Source organism: Manduca sexta, chromosome 9, assembly GCF_014839805.1.
Source record: "Manduca sexta isolate Smith_Timp_Sample1 chromosome 9, JHU_Msex_v1.0, whole genome shotgun sequence".
Taxonomy (NCBI): domain Eukaryota; kingdom Metazoa; phylum Arthropoda; class Insecta; order Lepidoptera; family Sphingidae; genus Manduca; species Manduca sexta.
In genome coordinates this window covers 13,111,337-13,129,246 of record NC_051123.1, presented here as the reverse complement: position 1 = coordinate 13,129,246, position 17,910 = coordinate 13,111,337, and the positions used below count along the sequence as shown (strand labels likewise).

The 17,910-nt window shown below is 34.8% G+C and overlaps 1 protein-coding gene across 5 annotated transcripts in view; it reads left to right on the top strand.

Annotated features, from left to right (window-relative positions):
* The first annotated feature begins 6,951 nt into the window (after window positions 1-6,951).
* LOC115453685 overlaps window positions 6,952-17,910 on the top strand; it is a 36,633-nt gene continuing 25,674 nt past the window's right edge. The window contains exons 1-2 of one of the 5 annotated variants that reach the window (XM_037436793.1): window positions 6,961-7,208; window positions 14,811-14,957. The gene's annotated coding sequence lies outside the window, so the exon portion shown is untranslated. Of the gene's footprint in view, window positions 7,209-9,585; window positions 10,040-14,810; window positions 14,958-17,910 lie in introns of those variants that run through there. The other 4 variants (XM_037436792.1, XM_037436790.1, XM_037436794.1 and 1 more) reach the window with 4 other exon arrangements.

Below are 17,910 nucleotides of genomic sequence, written 5' to 3'. Positions count from 1 at the left end.
TCATCTCAAATTAAAACACAGAGGTTTTCCGAACCCCCATGTCCCCCAATTAGTTCATCGATAAATAATCGACGATGACGACGAACGATACCTAGTTAGTAATCCTCGCCGTACTGTATTACATAATATTTTTATTTTACTTTAATCTAATATCCGTAACCGAAACTATCCGAAACTAACGGATAATCCGAAATAATTATGTATATCCGCAACCGTATCGGAAACCGATATAATTTTATTCCTATATCCATATGCGTATCTACATCCGAAATTGCATATCCGTAACATCCCTGGTTCGTCGCACCGCGCCGCAACCGAAGAGCTGACGTCGTCGCTTTAAATACATTTTTTTTGTTGTGGTCGCGGATAAAGTGCCTTATTACTACCGCCCAACCTTCGTGAGGGGCGACTGAGCGGTTATGCTGGGGTAACCATGCCTTACGGCCCGGCGTTGAGCCGCCCGGATTTGATGGTGACCTTCGGGCGACCGCTGGGCCGAGTCCCTAACCCTATATACAACTTAACCTATGCACGGCCTACCAGCTAAAACTCCGCGGTGGCCTCAGAAGCCCCCGCGCACCGAAGGACAGGCAGGGGATACCGTGGTGGAATTCTCCAAACGCCCCCATTCCACAGGGCGGGTCGCTTTAACTACCTAGGGTATTGTGCCGGGCCACATCACTCAATCAACAATTAGACCAGCAGCGACGACGCTACGCCGACGTTACAAAAAGACAAATATACCTAAACATCATCATCAGGCACATAAAGTCCAGTGTTGAACATAGGCCTCCCCTAAAGATTCCCAGACGGACCTGTCGAAAACTGCCTGCATCCAACGTGTTCCCGCGACGTTTATCAAGTCGTCTTTTCACCTTGCAGGTGGACGTCCAACACCAACATAAACATCACGCACTAATCATCACATTTCATTAGAACAATATTTTCTATGCTCAAACTATCATCATAAGCAACAAAAGACACTAATCAAACAACCATAATTGCTTAAGTTAGGTACACATAACACATGATTTCTGTAATTTTAAAGTGATTTCATTTTTATAAATCAAAACACACACATTTTTATGTAGGTAGTTATATCCACTTTAATACACTGACGGACTCATAAACTGCATCAATGTTCAAGACACCTTTGAAATAAACATTTTAACTAAGTATTCAAACTTTTTATACAAATTTAAATTAAAACCTATAGTTTGGTTCGTTAGCTTCATAACAGCGTAGTAGTGTATGTTTGTATACTGGAAAGGGCCATTAAGTTTTTTTGAACAAAAACAATTAATGTAACGAAAATTGGTTTTGGTTGGTTAATTGAAAAATTGATTTTTACAAATAAGAAAAAAGTTGAAGCACAGGTTTTTTTTTACTTTTAATAAGGTGTATTGCCACTACGTGCCCGATCTTGCTGAAACGATCTTGCTTCATTCTTGTCAAATCACTGCTGTTAGTGCTGCCACTTGTTGTGGGTACAGGATTTCTCGCATATACAGCTTTTTTTAAACTGTCCCAAACATGCTAAATGAGATTAAGATCCGGACTGCGTGCTAGCCAATTCATGCTACGTATCCCAACCTCTTTGCAATATTTTCGAACTTGTGCAGCGGTGTAGGGTCGGGCATTATCTTGAACTAGCTTTTGCCCGCGGCCCCGCTCGCGTTATAAAGTTTTTCGGGCTAAAGGTTTCCGTTATAAAAGTCACGCTATATATTTTCCCGGGAGCATATGTCCTTCCCAGGGTCTCAAACTGTCTCCATACCAAATTTCATCTTAATACGTTGGGTAGTTTAAAGTTTTTGAATTTAATACGTTCAGGTAGACAGATGCAGCGGGGGACTTTGTTTTATAATATATTTTTGTAGAACTTTTTAAGAGGAACAATCCCGTCATACATCATTGTTCATAACTTTAACCGGTTACGCAGTGCACGCAACGGAAGCTCTCAAAACTAATAAATTTTCCCCGTTTTTGCAACATGTTTCATTACTACTCCGCGCCTATTGGTCATAGCGTGATGATCTATAGCCTATAGCACTCTACGAACAAAGGGATATCCAACACAAAAATATTTTTTCCGTTCAAACCGGTAGTTACTGAGATTAGCCATTACTGTTCCGCTCCTATTGGTCATAGCGTGATGATATATAGCCCATAGCACTACAGAATCAAAGGGCTATCCAACACAAATTATTTTTTCAATTCCAACCGGTAGTTCCTGAGATTAGCCATTACTGCTCCGTTCCTATTGGGTATAGCGTGATGATATATAGCCTATAGAACTCCACGAACAAAGGGCTATCCAACACAAAAATAATTTTTCAGTTTGACCCGGTAGTTCCTGAGATTAGCGCGTTCAAACAAACAAACAAACAAACTCTTCAGCTTTATATAATAGTATATAGATTAGAAAAAAAAATTCGCCTATTAATGATTAATTCCATGTAAGGTACCACGTATGTTTCTAACACCTCTGTTGTATAGCGTTGTGCAGTCAAACCTCCTCTTCTACCGTTTTGAGAAACCATGTCGATGAACACAAGTTCCGTTTGCCCGATTAATCGAAATGCCACCCGAAACCATACATGAACCGCCTCCAAAAGGAACACGCTCCTCATTGCAACTTTGAGCATATGTGTCCCCACGTCGACAATAGACTCTTCTCCGACCGTCTGCACCATTTATACATGTCCTACACACATCGGTAGGCAGAATGAAGGCCCATTGCTCTTCAGTCCAATAGGGGACCGGCCTATGCTTGATTTTGTACATTATTCTATATGTTAATGGTTAATAATACGAAAAAGAAGCACTCCTGCGAAAACTGCATAAAAATTGGTTAAAAAATGAGCGAGTAATTCATATTTAAAATATTGTAATGTGCAGAAGTAGGCGCGATATGGGGATATCGCTTCATCTATTTCTTTCGCACGCGTCATAATTCCCGATGACGTCACATGTGGGCATTTCGTCTCTTTTCTGTTTCTTGTTAATTACCCCTTCCTCCGAAATTCAAAGACTTATAACTTGTTGATTTTTTACCCGATTTTAATAATTCCTTCTGTGTTATACTTTATATTATGTAAATATTTGATAATAGTAAAAAACAAAAATGAATCCGGTACCCTATTAAGATGTTTACGCGCAAATCTTAAACGAGCTTGGCAGTGAGCTACAGACAGATTTGACAAACTCGGTCAAAGACTCGGACGCATTGCCATTGTGTACCTATCTAGCAAATAAATTGTACAGAAAGCGTAATATGACGTTCGGTAATCTCTACGTAGTCTTCTTTTAGATATTATGACAAACCGAAATATTAATGTTGGAATTAAAATAAATGTTGGAATATCGTGTACTTAGAATCTAAAAAGAATACGATACCAACACATTTAAATCTTGTAACTTTAGTAATTATGTAGGTAACTTTTTTGGTAAAAAAAACTATTTTATTAACGAAATATAATTGAAGAAATAATCAATACGTTTCTTTAAAGGCAACAGCGGATACAAAATAATAATTTCCTTGTCATACACTTGCAAGATGGTATTTATTTATTGGATGTCGTTTTATTTTCACGTATGGTTTGAGGGGTAGGGGCCGATTTTGTAATAATTTGCGTATCTTATTTCAAATTCAACGACTTAAAGAACTGCTGCAACCAAGTCAGTGAACGTATTGAGAGTTCATTTGTGAGCTGACCTTCTTAACCTTATAGGTTCGGTAATAATATCATCAGCTGTGACGTAGTTCATTCTCTTTAGTTAAGCGCGCTAAGAGACAGTGTGATCAAAAAACCACAAATATAAAATCGGGATTTTTGGCGAAAATATTAATAACTCATGAATATTTTTTTGCACGGTGTCAGCAGAGGTCACCACGAACCCATGGTTTCATTTAGTAACGCAATGTCAAAATGACCCTGTATACACTAATTAAGAAAACACTAATTATAACCTAGCTGATAGTAAATATTTACTTTTAATACATTCGCCACAATCCGATGTTTCCCGCGATTTGCATTTTGCTGTCTGCCATTTTTTTAATTTGACTACAAGCACTGTATTGCTGTGCCAGGAACCCTGACTGTTACGCCGTCTACGATTACCTACGTCAAGTAGAAGCTGGCGCGATCCATATTTGAACAAGCTCGACCAATAAGGTTGCCTGTCATATCAGAACGACCAATCCCATGCATTTCCATTAGCACGGTTTTGGATTAGCTAATGAGCGTAGTTTTTGCAAACTTTTGCAGACTCTAATTGGTCTAATTTATCTGTATCTGCTGTTAGGCTTGCGTAGATAGTCCAGTCGGCTAAGTAGCCAGATTTAACGAATTATTTGTAAACTTGCGGATTTTTTGGGATTACAGGAAAAAAAGTTATATGTATAATATATGCATGTGTTAATTTTATAAACAGAATAGCTAACCATGATATAATACGAGAAAAAGTAATCTCATTTTCAAACCAGATAGAAGGCGGTCGTTCCAACATAAGTTAACGAACATAAAGTTAAGCAGTCTTTTAATATGCTAGACATTTACGACTAGGATGGGAGCAAGGATAAATTGCGTAGTATGAATTATGAAGTTTTATTAGTAGAAAAGAAACTGATTTTAAATAAAATTAAAATTGGTGTCTTAGTGGAATTATAAACATATTTTTAAAATCATATTTATCGATAGAGTGACGTTTCTACCCATTTTTTAGAAACCAAAGAAGTTTCCGCAACTGACCATATAAGTACAATTTTATCAGAAGCATTACCACGTAGGGTTACAGCTTTCATATGATTTTAAAAAATCGAAATTGGTGACACTCAAGTAAAATGTCAGAAATATCCAGAATATTCAATGGAACCAGAAACTAAAAAAAGAGGAAGTCGAAGATCCGTAATCGAAACCAGTGCTGCCAACTTGATGGGTAATTTTTCTTTAAAAACTGGTGGTTTAAACTCTGCTTTTAGCGAAAAATAATATTTATTTTTCGCGGAAGCATGTGATGGTTTTTACTAATGTTATTAATTTACAACAGTCAGTGAAAAGATAGATGATAAACCACTAAAACATCTTACACATTATATTACATAATAACGCTTTTGGCACCAAATAATATTATAAGAACTAAAAAAGGTCATCAGAAAATTTACTTTGTATGGAAACTCTTAAATTTTAATCCAAGGTGATTTGAACGCTTCCCTTTGTATGTCTCTGGTTCAACTGACAACCTCAGAACAAGAACAAGCATAGAAGGAATCTAAATTACTCTCATATAAGTACTTATCCTATTTTTTCAAATAGGCCAAAACCGTTGAAAAGAACGAGACAAATATTATGTTGCTAAGGTCGGCTTGCGTACACTTTAAAATACTCAAATGGTTACCTTTGGTCATCTTTATGATGCCGAATTAAAAAGCAAATAAAATGTCAAATGTTCCAACTTGCCAATCTCAAAACAATGTCACAAACGCGCCCACACAATTTAGTTACGTTATACTTCAGCGCGTGCTTTTTAAAAGTGGCTACATGTTGTGTAATATTTTTGTTGTTAATTTTAATAAATACACAGTGCTATTTAAGTAAAATATAGCCCTACGAACAAGCAATGGCCTGCGTTATTGTGGGGTGTAAATCTCATTCTTCTCGTAAAGAAAATGAAACTGAAATCATCAGCTTCCATCGGTGAGTAAACAAAAAACCTAATATATTTGCTTAAACCCTGTACATAAGTGCAAAAAGTGTTATTAATTATACTTTATTATGCTGTAGTCATATTATAATCTGCTGTTGGCCATTCAATCCAGTCATTATTAAGTATTTATCATTTTTACCAATTTACGTAGCCGTGTTCAATAGTGTTGTGCCGCATATTCTTTCGATAACATAGATGTTAGTATATTGTAGTTTACTATTTTGCATAAATTGCCTTTTACTTTCAATATACGGTGGTGTAGTGGTAAAAGCCACTTGGAAACCGTGCGCGAAGGCTGGGGTCGAGGAAACTATCTGATTTTCATAGTGTGTTTCATACAATGTGTTTCATTGCAGATTCCCTACAGATGATGCTATGAGGCAAAAATGAATCGTTGCCATAGCTCGTCCAAATTGGCATTGGAAAAACATCACCGTGTTTGCTCTAAGCATTTCGATAAAGTTTTATTAACATTGAAATAAATTATCAAACATATTATGTGACATGAATGATAGCGCTGTGTTTTAATTTTACTGTCCCATTTTAGTAGCTTCTGTCGAATCCCACCTCTTGGATATTTTTTAATGCCTAAGAAAGTCAGAAAAGAACAGAAGGCGTACCGGCTTTCTCCCAGACGAAATTCCGGCCGATTTCTTGTTTGTTACTTACAGCGGTTTCCATTCCTTCCGAAATTTCTAACATTTTCTTAATTTAATAATCTAAATGCTAAACCATTTTTGTGTGAATGACATTTCGGAAAGCATGGAAACTGCTACAAGTAGCAAATGAAAATTGGACAAAATTTAGTTCGAAGAAAGCCGGTAGTTCTATAGTTTATTGTAATTTAACAGCTTCTTAACGAGTGCTCTTATATACCCAGACTTCATTTGGTACTTTAATACCAAATCAAGCTTTTGATATCTTTTTTTTAGCCTTTATCTAAAATAGCAATTTGCAACGGTTTGTAGTTGACTGACCGGAAAGTGTTTATTTTAGCAGGTTTGTGAATTTACCATAGCCAATAGACAAAGTATCTATCGATATCGATAAGACGTCAGAAGGGATCGCAATATAATTAAATTTCTTGCTGTCTAAGACAGAGTACACTCAAATGTCATAGTGTTACTTCATGCTTGTCATTGTTCTGAGCTGACAACACTGGTCAGTACTACCAACTGAATAATCAACGAATTTAAAGTCTTATTTGTCTCTGGGCTCGAAAAAAAAAAGTTATAGCTGTCAATGGTTACCTGGGAACCTGAGCCGCGAACGGAGCGAGTCTTTCGAGTGCTTTAGAGTTTAATCGTCTCTGTTTTTATTTATTGAACTCGCAGCATCACTGAATCTCTTGCCCATATTGTTTTTCAGTGCAAATGATAAATAAAGCTCTAGTGTTTGAAATTAAATGAGCTTTTAATTAGTGATAGACTTGTACTTTATATATAGGTAGTGCTTGGAATTCTGGTGTATTCACAAAAGATCTTTTCGCTGCTGCACTGGTAAGTGAACTGTGCTTTCATAGTAAATTCTTTTTAAAACATATTTTGTACTTGTAGAATATTCCAAGTTCCTAAAAGTTTTGCACATTTTCTTATGAAAAAATCATTCACAATATATTATGTTTGAACGTTTGCATTTTGTAGTCAAATACACTATTTGAAAGTGAATTCAATTCAAAACTTAAAAATATAATTAAGTACGCTTCGTCATCATTTTTCACAGTATCAGAAAAATATATTGAGCCCATAGGAGTGATGTAGTAAAGTTGAGATGTCACCTTGAACTTACAAATCTATTATAAAATGGTCAAGTGACTATTGCACCTGCAATGGTATCCCTCAAGTCCTCAATGTTTTCTCAACAACTCAAAAAATAATAATTTAAAAGTGTTAATTGAGCAAAGGGTCACTTATTAAGAGTATTGTGAGAAATGTCATTTATAAGCTCAAGTTGGATCTGTATAAAGCAAGCAATGCAAGCCCTTTTGAATAATATTTCATAAAGTATTTTTGGAAATATTGTATTCATAAATTTTTACATAGATTAAGTGTAATAGATAATAATATTTTGCTTCTTAACTTTAAATGTAACATATAATCTCAGTGTAAACTATCATCATATATATGAAAACTTTAGGAAAGCATTAATTTAGCATGTATGTTTATGTAAATTTAATATTATTTAAAACAAATTGTAGAATATATTTTTATTGTCTAATATCTAATTTATGAAATAGTGTCTTGTGCTCTGCTAGTCCACAAATATTCACAATTACAATCTAACCAATACATATTCAATAATATGTATGTAGTCATATACAAAATACATAATATAATGTGTATTCATAATATCAATTTTAAATTTATGAAATATGACTCAGTACTGTTTCTAAATCATGTTTAATGGCAAAAAAGAATAATTGGGTATCATACATACTTAACAATTCCCCATTTAAAGAAGTTTAATGGTCTGTAAAGTGTTCCGATCGGCACTTGCACTGCACAGCCCCCTAAGTTGTAAACCCTTTCTGCATTAGATGAGGCTGGTGCTCAACCATGAGACAGTAAACGCAATGCAATATAATTATATCAACCCTGTATTATATACTGTCCCACTGCAGGGCACGGGCCTCCTTTACTACTGAGAGAGTTTAGGCCTTAGTCTTGCTGGCCTAGTGCAGATTGACTTCCTACACCCTTGAAATTCCTATACAGAACTTCTTAGGTATGCAGGTTTCCTCACAATGTTTTCCTTCACTGTTTAAGCAAGTGATAATTCACAAAGAATACACATAATTTTAGAAAAGTCAGGTGTGTGCTCTTGGGTTTGAACCTGCAGACATTTGTGTCGGCAGTCTGTTCCACAACCAATTAGGCTGTCACTGCTAATGCAATGCAATACTGGTATTATATTACTATTGCTTCCACACTAATAGAGAGCCCATGCATATCATTGCTAATTAGGTATTATAGTTTACTTTCCTATATAGGGAACAGAATTTTATGCAAACAAAGCTGTGTGCAGGTAAGGGTTTGGCTACCATAGGGCAAGGTGCAGTACACCAGGACCCCCTGGACACTGAACAGTGACCTTTTATTACTACAAACCATCTTAATTACCAAAAATTTATTTAAGGACCTTTTTCCACCTAAGTCCTTGTATTGGTTAAACATTTTACATATTGGGCCTAATTTTTTTTAAATGACTGCCTCGGTGGCGTAGTTGTATTGCATGTCTGATACAATAGCGCCCTGAGGTCCTGGGTTCGAATCCCGGGTCGGGCAAAGTGATATTTGGGTTTTTCTGCTCAGTATCAGCCCCGAGACTGGAATTTGTACCCGATATGGCGATAGGCTCGCCCCCTATCACATCATGGAACGGAACATACATGGCGAAAAGTGGGTGCCCTAGTTGCGCCTCTGCATACCCCTTCGGGGATAAATGCGTGATGTTATGTAGGTTTTTTTAAATGATCCCTTGGATTTGAAGCTTAAGTGACTGTGAATGAAATCCAAACAAGACCTATGTTGTAAAATCTCATGTTGACTCTAGAGTATGGATACATATAACTAAACATAAGAGATTTTAAATATGTAATGCCGGAATAAGTTCTTAAGTAGATACAATCAATAAATAAAATCAGCTGATGACCTTTTAAATGCATGTTTCTGCATTTTGGGTCAAAATTATATTGCATTTACAGTACTGATTGCTATCTCATTAAATAGAAATCACTGTGTGACATTTTTGATGTAGTTTTAGTTTAATTATTCACATTTTCGTAAACATGTTTTGTAGAACAACAATTGAGGTACTTCATTTTTTTTAAATTTTCCCGCCAAAACGTCGATTGTCAGAAATGTCGTTGAACGGAACAACGCATGCATAGTGTGACGCAATTTTATTACAATTGTCTTGAAGAGCCGTGTTACCGTTCTGATCGCTCTTTGAATATTACGGAATAGGTATATTATTAGGTTTTAACGGGTAATTGAACTATAAAGCATCCGGCACCAACTTTAAACAAAAGAGGACTTTTCAATATAATTTTTGTTAAAACTATTAATAGTTTTTTATACTAACCAGTAGGTTTTGCGTCGTGTCAGTGATTGTGATAACAAGCTTGCAAATATTTGTATTTCTGTATCTTGATAAGTGGAAGTGTTTTGTGAAATGTGCGTGAAAAAATGTGTAACCCCACATTGGAGGAAGATCATGTTGTGTAATGAACACGAAAACTGTAGTTACAACTTGAAAGGAAGGGGTTTGATGAAGTGCCTTCCTAAATTATCAACTACCGAGTACACGAACACCATTTTTAATGTAAGAGGTTAGTTATGCTGTTTACCTGCATATATCGTTTGATTGTTGATGTTATCTGGCTCAAATTTTCAATAATATGTACTCGTACTACAGTACTAAGCACTAACTTTGAGATTTTCTCTTTGTGCAGTTTCGTATTGTTCTCCTCATTAAAGTTAACAAATCATAAAATATGAAGGCAGTTTCGCTTCTTGATAACCATTCGGATATGAAAAATGGTTTTTAGCCGAATGCACGCAAATGTAGCATGTTTTCTCATCTATGACATGGTGTGAGTGAAACATATAGGTAGATAAATTCATTATACACCACAAATAACTAATTAACCATTTGTAACAAATGGTGGTCCTATTGCTTAGCAGTGCCTTGGATAATTTTAATAATATATTAATCAATTATTTTGTACCCCATGTTTATTAGAGACTAAGTGCTGCTCACAACTTCCCTGGTGTCAAAAGCATTTACCAATAATTAAGTGGATATATAATAAAATTACTTTGTTGTTCCAGTTAACATTATATTGCACTCTTAAGAAAATAATGACTCATTCCAAAATTGCTAATTTGTGGGAATCGTCAAACAACCACTTTCTGTTTGTGATCTTTTAGTTTTTTCTCTTATTTTTTTATGCTGTAGGTTTCATTTTTTAACTATGTTTAATAAGTTCAATTTTATAGCAACTTCAAAAGAAAAGGTAGGAAACAAAAATTAGTTTTCTGATGACTGCCACAAACTAAGAGTGCGATATAAACAGTACTAACTACTTGGCTTTTAATAGAGAACTGTAGGTGGCAGTATAAAACTGAAACAAAAGGCCATGGTGTGGATAAAAAAAGAAACTTTTCCAACCTATAATTTGTTTATGTATTTTTATATAAAAAACAATTTAAATATGAGTTCCATCTAATTATTATTGATAGGCAGTGTGCTGTGGTATAGTTGATTGAAGGCAATGTGGCCAGAATATGTTTTTTGTAGATGGGAGCTAGTTAGTTAGATGTTATTAAAGCATAATCATTTTATTTATTTATTTATACATATATTATAACACCATAATAGTTGATACTAATGCAATGTTATACAGATTTAATTTTAATTTATTTCAATACTTCTATGAGCCATTTTAGTGAATTCTGACAGGTTACATATAAATATATCCAAGTTCTGAGGTATAGTATTAAGAAATCGTATGGCCCGTGACAAGGGCGCAAACCTTAGAATATGTGTTCGCGGTGTTTGAAGGCGGAACAGTGGTAGGTGGCGTCGAGTGCTGACGCGGCCGCTCGGCACGCATAGCTGTAGCGCGGAGAGCACCTCCGGCAGGTGTACCCACCCGCGTCACACTTTCAATATTAATTTGACAAGCCTAACATCCCTCCTCACTTCCAGCTTGCAGTAACCAACCATACCTATCACTAACAGGCTGGGGTACATCAAAGGATAATAAGGGTACATACCATATTGCTTATTATATAGAAAGTGAGTGAACTTATTTTGTATTTTTTCCACAATGAGTGTATATTTTGTTTCATGAGGTTACATATCCATTACCAGATTTGTTTGTATTGAATATTGACAACAAAGTTTATTTATTTTAACAAATTACTAAATGCTTTTGGAACTCATAATTATGAATTATCGATAAGACCGCCAATTGTACCACCAATGTTTTAATCATTTGCACCGTCTGTATACAAATTTGTTGTTTCTTGTTTCTGTACTGTATGTCTCAGTAGTCAAAGTTGCATTAATGATGAGTAGATAGATCTTAGACCTTAGAACCAGGGCTGACTATTCTTGGGAATGTAATAGAATTTGTTTATTGTTATGTCATCAGAGATGTGAAAAATAGTTTAGTAAAAGTATTTAAATACAAAATGCAAATACATTGTTAGTTTAGGTATTTAAAATAGAAATACAAAATAGTTTTAAATAAAAGTATTTAAATACAAAATGCAAAATACATAATTTCAAAATAGGTTTTCCAAATAAAATACTTGGTCCTTATTTAACTGATTTTAATACGAGTGTATGTTCAAAGAGTTCATCTTTCATGTTAATTCTATGGGGCCTCATAATAATTCCACCGAATGAAAGTAGTCGTTCAAAAGGTTCAGAACTTGGTAAGCAGGTATTATATTTAAGGAAGAGTTTTTTTTACATTTGGACATCTGTTCAAGACTTTCTAAAGCATTATCTTCATCTTTTAAATATTGTAGTGTTTCCAGATCTAATGTAGTCATCGCTATTGATTTCAAATTTATTTGACGCGCAATGTTGGCATAATATTGTTCTTGGTGACAAGGATTACGATCAGAGCGTTTAAAAATAACCTAATTTTGACTTTTTAAAAGAATGAAAAATAAGAAAAATTAATAATACATGTAACAAAACTATTTTGTATTTTACAAATACAAAATATTTATATAAAGTATTTCAAATAAAATACTAAATACTTTTCGAAAAAAAGTATTTCAAATATAAAATAAAGATAGGTATTTTGTATTTGTATTTAAAATACATATATTTCAAATAAGTCACATCCCTGTATGTCATCCAGATATACAATAATACATTATCAGCAAATCATATGTTATTTTTCACTTCTTTGCATATGAATTTCTCGAACAATGCAAGGTATTGATGTTAAATAATCAGATGGCTACACTTTTCTTGTGCACATTCCTTATATGATGATCACATACTCGACTTAGTGTGAATGATATCAGGCATCTTGCGAGTCCTGCACCCTGTTCACATGGGGGTCAAGGTCCTGGAACCTGTGACTCATGGTCTCCATCTATAAACAGAGTAGAACGGAATATTGTTCTACTTTCCTATATACATGTGCAAACTTGCTATCTTTGTTATTGTTTAGTAATCTATTATCCACCTTAATGTTGTTTTAAATAAATTGGATCAATTATAGCCCAAAAAGTATTAAAATAACTAACAATAATATTATTTTTTTGGCACATAGGTAAGATACATAAGAATTATTATTACAATTCCCTTATATAATTAGGAATATTTTATTCCAAAGAGTAGTTATTTTTTAAATTAATTTTTTTAAAAAATAAATCATATTTACAATATTAGTAAGTGAAAAAAAACTTCAAACATTAAAAAAAAAAATTAAAAAATTACTTCAACATAAAACATAGTATGTTACTATAAATATTTATACTGGTTGATTGACTGTAGGTTAGGTATATCTGATGAATATAAAATGTTTTCCATTCACGACGACGCGAAGGTAGATAACGAGGCAAACACAGTTAGCAAAAAACAGAGGTTTCTATAGGAATTTAGATTTTTTTTAACGTGTTTTCTCAAAATTGAGTGCGGGGTATCATTAAAATCATTATATGTTCTTCCAAGGTCTCAAACTATCTCCGTAGGGAACTGAACGTGTGAACATTATTTACGCGAACTTCTGGACATCATTACGCGAACTTCTGGACATCATTACGCGAACTTCTGGACATCATTACGCGAACTCCTGGACATCATTACGCGAACTCCTGGACATCATTACGCGAACTCCTGGACATCATTACGCGAACTCCTGGACATCATTACACGAACTCCTGGACATCATTACGCGAACTCCTGGACATCATTACGCGAACTCCTGAACATCTTTACGCGAACTCCTGAACATCATTACGCGAACTCCTGAACATCATTACGCGAACTCCTGAACATCATTACGCGAACTCCTGAACATCATTACGCGAACTCCTGAACATCATTACGCGAACTCCTGAACATCATTACGCGAACTCCTGAACATCATTACGCTAACTCCTGAACATCATTACGCGAACTCCTGAACATCATTACGCTAACTCCTGAACATCATTACGCGAACTCCTGAACATCATTACGCGAACTCCTGAACATCATTACGCGATTTTAGCAAGGCGCGGTTTGCTGCACTTATATACTTTATATTTTAGTAGAAAAATAAAGAAAGTGCGTGGAAATACGTAATATAGCATGATTTAATTTCACTGCAGTTCATTTTACATACTATACTTACTATATACCTAACACGATCTTTTGCCCGCGGCCCCGCTCGCGTTACAAAGTTTCCTGTGTGATTTGCTTTGGAATTGTCATTCGATCGAATACCTACAGATTTTTTATTTTCTTCATTGGGTATATCACTATAAGCGACTTGGGTATGATATATTCTGTAACTGTCTGTACCTGCGGCGGCGTCGTGTGTCGGGTCGGCCACTTCCCTACAATATAGTTGAGGAGGCCGATGGCTGGCACATGCGTGACACTCGAGAACGGGTGCTGCTTGTGTGGACTGTTCTGCCCATTTCGCTTGCTATTACTTATTGCTAGGGGTACTATAAGTTATTATATTTCATGATTCTTGAGAGGATTGTGCACTCGTACGGAAATTTCTTTTATTACCTGTTACGAGCATATAAATGAGTTCATTTATATGCTCGTAGTTTAGAGCAGTTGCTTTAAACAGCAATAAAAAGAAAACCATTGTAATTTATCTCTTTATTGTGTATCATGTACTGTAGTTTATACCTTAAAATGATTTTAAAAGCAGCAACATCAGAGTTTCTAAGTCTAAAATTAACAATTGGTTATTGTAAAAATAAAATTAATTTTAATTGTGCATATTTCACCCATTTATAACACATATTTGCATTCATATTTTGTTGTATTGATAGTGTATATAATACAATGTCTCAGTAATCACTAACACGAAACGAAAAACGACGTAATTTTTTTTTGTGCTGTGGCAGTTGCACACGGGTGTTCTTGATAATGGCATACTGGTGAACTCTCCGACTTTGCAAATGTAACGTCCATAGAGAAGCGAGTGGAGGGATGATGAGGAAGAGGAGACGAAGGAGGAAATCCCAACATGGGTAGAAAGGAGAGTAGAATGTGTAAGCCTCTTTAGGACCTAATGTATGGAGATCTAATAACTAACGCCTTATTCATAGACGTTTTTTTATCTAAGGACGGAGTAATGCTGTGATAACAAGTTTGTTTCTCAGTGCCCAACGTCATTGAGAAATAGACATAAGGTCGTTGTGATTGGCTAATATTGAGATACAACAATATTAGCCAATCCAAGCCCTATGTTTACGCACTGCAAAGGCTGCCATGCCGACAGCACTGAAAAACAGACTTGTTATCACAGCTTTGCTCCTTCCTTAGATAAAAAACGTCTATGAATACTAAAACAGTAAATGAATGCTAAAACAAATTGTTTACTGAGCCTAGTAAAATGTGTGTACAATTAAATTTGCAATGAACCCGGCTTGCCATTGTTTCCTAATTCCCAAACATAACGGGCCACATAGGGCATGCTACAATGGGAGGTTTCATTTCCGGGGCTGATTCAGATATTTGTGACCTAGCTCCGAAATTCTGAGACTGATTCCGGTACTGACGATTATATACATATTATTTTACATTGTAATAAAAAAAGGGATTTTTTTTATATCACAAACCCAACAACGTAATATTTTGTATTAAATACTAATTAGTAATAATAAGTTGTTTAGTATCATAAATTGAAATTCTACGTTGATGACTATTCTTGTAAAAAAATATTAAAAATCTACTTACTTAAGTTAACTAATCGAAAACTCAACCATTTAAGTTGTCAATCTACTTACTTTTTTTCACGCCCGTTGCATTCTCATTGAATAGATGAATGTCTATTTATTTCGTTTACCTTATTATAAATATAAGTAATAAGTTTTGCTCATGGTTTCACCCTTGTGTAGTACCTATCCCGGCATAAAGGTTCCATTATATACTCAGGGATAAACAAGTTAGAATGTAACTTATAATAATACGCTAGCCATATTAAAAAGCTGTAACAATTCATATCGCCATAATAGGAAAATATCCAAATATTGTAAGATAGTAAATATGTTTACCCGTTGCCAAATTCCAAGCAAAGCTGACCCACTGTTTCTGCTTGTTTTATTAGACAACAAACAACCAATTTCGCAAACTTACCCAGTAATAATATTAGAATCTAAAATTTGTAAATTATCACATACTCAGTGTACGAGCGTGGAGAATGTTTTCAAGAACTAAGTATTCGTTCCGAATTCGTAGTCCTAAAACTTATCATTTAATGTTGCATATAAGCCGGTCCTTAGATATCAGAATTCTGATATGATGTTTCTAAATTTTGGAATTGAAATATGGATAAATTTGTTTCGAGATTCCAAAGGACATTGTCGAAAACGGCCCCAGAACCAACAAAGGGGTGACTAACACCATAATTATTTATGTATTTTTTTATATTATTTGCAATTATGTGTATAAAACGGACAAGCTGCTACATCCAAAATGAATATATAAAAGTATTGTAACGACTTAAAGTCAAAGTCGCCGACATGTTTCCAACTAATTGTGTATAGAGATGTATCGGTTTGACAAAACGATAAATCTAATTACCGATAATTAATTATTGAATCATTTTAATATATTCGATTTGTGAGGCGATATGTTCTTTAATTATTATAATAATGTTTAATCGAGCAGTGGATGCGTCTCAAATAAATAAGTAGTTAGTTTTAGGAATAAATTGCTTATAGATCAAGTCGTCTATGAAAAAAGTTTTTTTTTAGTTTTTAATTCATATTGAGTTACTTTGTTTATTTAGATTCTATATTAGCGACCCGCCCTAGCTTCGTACAGATAGCAGAGCATAATATATTATGCGAACATTTATTTTTCTGGCGTACAAAATATTTATGAATTATACATATAAAAAGTATTAAATTACTATCGGATCCGCCCGTGTGAAAGATTTTCCGGGATAAGGGTCCCACTAAATATTTTTCCGAATAAAAATAACGCTATGTTGAATAAAATCGATTTTTGTATAAATGATCTATATAATCGATCCAGAATCTAGTCGAGTAGTATCCCTAATTCTTACTTCATTGTTCAATTCAATTTAATGTCACTCACACTTCACTCATCAGAGACAAATAAACTAGACTGTCACTTTCCATATAATATATTATAATTCTCTGACTCTCACTATATCATTGACGATTCGGCTATTATAAAGACTCTGTGCGATTAATTACGATATCGACATACACTGGCTGAGATTTCTGGGCTTTGTGAACTGATGTAACAATTTACATGGCATTGATAACGGATACGAAATGGAAATTGCTTTCTGCATTAATTTGGCTCTGCTGGCGGGACCATGGTGTTGGAGAACGAGCAGATTCGCCATTGTATACAACAATGGACAGCGCCTCGTTTAGTAAGCACATTTTTCTTTAATCGTACAAGTTTAAACTGCCGCCAAACTTCTAGTTCGCTCCTCAGTTCCTGTTCTTGGTAACTGCGTGGAGACAGCGACCAGAGTCTGTATGCTACCTACTACACACTTTAGCATGTGGCTGTGGCAACTTAAGAGCAAACTAGCAAGTATATTATTGATTAAAAAATGTGTGTCATATGCTTGAAGGTTTCTTACATTTAATTCAGCTGGAAGATTTGAATACATAAATCTGCTTTCCGTGTGACACAATATTAATATATTACCATTCTAATTTGAGCATAATGTATTTGTTTGTTTTTTTTTTCAGGTTGTAGCCCTTGATCTTATATGTACAACATGTTGGACCACGGCCCAAGAGCCTATACATACTTCAGCTGTAAAAATGTTAGTAGAAGCTGCGTGCTCTGTAATAGATTGTTGGAACTCCGGACTCGGACTCACACCAAATAATTTCATTAAGGACAAATACTCCACATCATGTTTATAGCAGAAATATCATTTTAGAAAGACTGGCACCATTGGAGGTACATATAATGAAAGATTATATTCATTTAACTAATATGGTGATTGGC